The sequence below is a fragment of the Pseudomyrmex gracilis genome, unplaced genomic scaffold, assembly GCF_002006095.1.
Source record: "Pseudomyrmex gracilis isolate BER0280 unplaced genomic scaffold, ASM200609v1 scaffold_1810, whole genome shotgun sequence".
In the NCBI taxonomy this organism is placed as follows: Eukaryota; Metazoa; Arthropoda; class Insecta; order Hymenoptera; family Formicidae; genus Pseudomyrmex; species Pseudomyrmex gracilis.
The window spans coordinates 24649-28594 of NW_018022394.1; positions in this window are offsets into that span (position 1 = coordinate 24649).

The following is a 3946-nucleotide window of genomic DNA, read 5'->3' on the forward strand; positions in this document are numbered from 1 at the left end:
CAAAATCATTGTAGATTATAACGAATAAGTATATTCGCTGTTTGCACATGCGTAAAACCAAGATATTTTTTCCCCTTTTTATTTCTCCCATCTTTATTTTCTGTTACGTCCGAGTGCGCAAGGTTACGGTCCGATAAAACCGTTTACACTTGGTGACCGTACGTTCTCTTTTTTTGGTCAGCCGACTGGTTTTTACCGGGACGGAGAATGAGACTTTTGGGCGGGATTTAATGATTGGACTGACAGTTACTAATTGTTATATGGTTACCGACAGTTATTAATTGTATACACGGACACGCACTCGTAAAATCCAATCAGGTTGTCCTTGAATTCCCGATTTAAATTCTTATTCTTCGCCTCGGTAAAACCTAATAGATAGTTCAAAAAGAGAGAACAACCGTTCAGCAGGCGTAAACGGTTTTGTTGTATCGTGACTCTGCGCACTAAGACGCAACACCGCAACCGCGCAGTTTCGCACCTTTGCGATATTAATAAATATTAACCGAATTTAATTGGGTATCTAGAAGTACATTNCACTCTGTCGCTTTGTATTGTAAATAAAGCGTTTCGGGATCTATTGCGCCACACGTTTGCGAAGGAGCAATCGAATTCGCAACTCTTGTCTGACGCGGTCGGAAATGCTTGCGACGCGACAGATTGCTATTAAACTTTTAGCTAGCGCGCATGCAACCAGTATATGCAAAATTATTTAGTTGAAGGACCGCGTGATGCATGCGTGCAAACGGAATCGAATTGTTCATTTGGACATCGTACGATACATGAAATCCAACGTGCGTCGATTCAATTTGCGTACAAATTGCAGCATATCGNCTTGATAAAACGTTGTTTTCGGTGGTTATTGTTAATCGGCGTTGTGAACGCCCGCGTTTGTTGTCAAATTCATTGGTTGCAACGGGTTTGCTCGAACGCTCCAAATNGTGTATGAGTTCGACAACGCAAGCATTAACGACGATAACGTTGTAGTGCGATATACGTGAGGTTGCGCAGCAAATGTCAAGCAAAATAATATCAATTGTCACGTCCGTAAACGTGGCCATGGTGAGCCCCAGTTGACCCGATTTAAATTTTCCTTTTTTTTTCTCTATTTCTCTCTTGTTATCTTATTTTATTACCGTGTATTGTCAGTAGTATCTCCCATTGTCAAGCGTCCGCAAAGACGTTAAACTACGGTCCGAACCACTGTGTCATTACCTAAACTTAAGAATTTACTGCTCCGAGTCGCGTTTTTGTACCNCACTGTGTCATTACCTAAACTTAAGAATTTACTGCTCCGAGTCGCGTTTTTGTACCTACCAATTTTGCAAGTGTTGTTTTCACTGTTGATTTGCATTCATTGTGTTCATATAACTGCTTTTAACGTATACTACACGTTTTGTTAACCTACGAATAAATTTTAGCTGTTTTACCCAATGATAAAATCTGATTGTTCGTTTTCCTAGTAACAAGCAATCTGATTGGTCAGTCGTTTTATCGTGGATTCCGACTCGTCAGGTCCTTGTAAGTCATATCCCGTAATTTTTTTCCTGAAAATTGGCCGAGAAGTTGGTTAAAAACCCGTACAATTCTTTGATTGGTCAAGACAGTTTTCTGTCAATTCTAAGTCTCTAGACTCCTACAAGTCGCGACAACTGTTGCCTTCTTCAAAATTCGTTCATGAAGTCGGTCAAAATCAGTAAAAACATTTGATTGGCTGATTGCCTGGTGACAAACAACCTGATTAGCTAAACTGCAAAAACGTGCCGTATTAATTGACAAAGCACGTAGCAACTACGCCGAGATTGCCTTCTCTTGAAATTCGTGTTTTAAATTATTGAAAAAGGTAAAAGAAATCTCATTGTTCAACCAGTTCAGGAAAACGCGTTTTATTGGTCAAAAGTTTTGTTGCAATTTCTGGACTCTTTAAACGTCTGCAAGTAGGGTCCACTAACTCTTTCTCGAAAGTACGTTCAGGAACATGGTCAAAAGATCGAGAAACGATCTGATTGGTCAGTAGCTTTATCGTGTCTTTTAGATTCTTAAACCCGTGTGAATACCACCCGGTAAGTCTCGTTCAAAAAATCACTTCAAAAACCCGGTTAAAAATCGAAATATGTTATGATTGGTCAAAGGAGTCTTCTTTAAAAACACCGCCTTTTAACTTTGCGCTTCTTGACCATAGCGTATAAACTTCGCATAGGTGCGAGTACAGCAAAATAAGCCGCAAGACACAAAGTTAAAAGGTAATGCATGCCGGTAAAGGGTTTTACTTATAACTACCGTTCCTTTCAAATACAAGAGTTGGTAATATTACCAGTACCATCATTTTACCATACTTAAACATTTGCCACGGTCGGTAAATTAACAATTGCCAAAAATTAAGTTTCCGAGTAGGTTATCAACCCGCATGAGTTATCATCGTGTTTCTGTTACCGTTAGTCATAAATTAAGTAACTCAGATCAGAACCAGGCGGCAACCCGTAAGTTGCAAAATTAGTATTTCAGAAACTAAAAGAGATTAAAAAAAACGGTTTGCACCATTGTCTTCAGCGTAAAAAACTGCAAAATACCAGTGTGTTTTGGAACGTCTAACTATTGTTGTTACCAAACGATTGTTTAAAAAATTAAATTGATCAATTTTTTATTACGTGGTATTTTGCATCTAAGTAATAAAATGAAGGATCAAAAAACCGTTTTTTAATAACTCTTATAATTTGCGAGATATTTAAATTTTTTATTTTTACTCATCGCCATAATTTACAAACCAGTGGATGAAAGGCCTTTGTAAAATTAGTTTTGCCCTAGCTATCTTAGTTCTCGAGATATCCTAAATTTACAATATCGACTATGTGTCATTGAACACAGCGAGTGTTAATAAACAAAATGTNTTTTACTCATCGCCATAATTTACAAACCAGTGGATGAAAGGCCTTTGTAAAATTAGTTTTGCCCTAGCTATCTTAGTTCTCGAGATATCCTAAATTTACAATATCGACTATGTGTCATTGAACACAGCGAGTGTTAATAAACAAAATGTTTATACTCGTCAAAATTTATCTTGACAAATTCCGGAACTTTTCGGAAACTTCTCAACTTCCCGGTGGTGGTTACTGCTGTTAGTATGGTTGTTTATGTTATGAATTGATTATTATTACTCCATGTCTTTTTTAATTAATTCTACATTATTATAATTGTTTTTATAATTCTGCCATAATAATTACATTCTGCTTTGTTATTGTAACCGCATATATATATATCGATCTGTATAATAATTAAACAATTAGCATTATTAGCGTTTTGTAAATTAGTTCAGTAGTCTTAAATGTACAATTACCCTTTTAATTAATATTAAGGTAATTTAGGCAAAACGTAAAATATTCTGTACTATTCGTGCACGAAGTGTTCCCACGGCAAAGTTCGCTTGTGAGGGGCCAGGGTCACTGGCTTGGTCGGGCAAACTGCCCGAAGGAATGATAAGGCACGCGCCGAAATAAGGGACGCGTGAGACCGCGGACCGTTGGCGGCCGCGGGACCGTTGACCAGGAGCCGGTGACCGCTGGACCCGTGGGACCGTGCAGTATCAGCGTATTTGGGACGCTATATAAACGGCCAAGTCGACCGGTCCGGACACACAGTTTGTTTCTGAGATTCATCCTGTTCAGTTCGCTTCGCAAAAACGCCAGTTTGGAATAATTCTTTCCAGTCGGGACTTAGAATATTTCAAGTTTTTCGTGTCGGGACTTAGAATATTTTAATTACTTCCAGGTAGAACTTAGAATCTTTTAATTTTTTCCAGTCAGGACTTAGAATATTTTAATTACTCCCAGTTAGAACTTATAAAATTTTAATTTTTTCGTGTTGGTACTTAGAATATTTTAATTACTTCCAGTTAGAACTTAGAATATTTTAATTTTTTCCAGTTAGGACTTAGAATATTTTAATTTTTTCG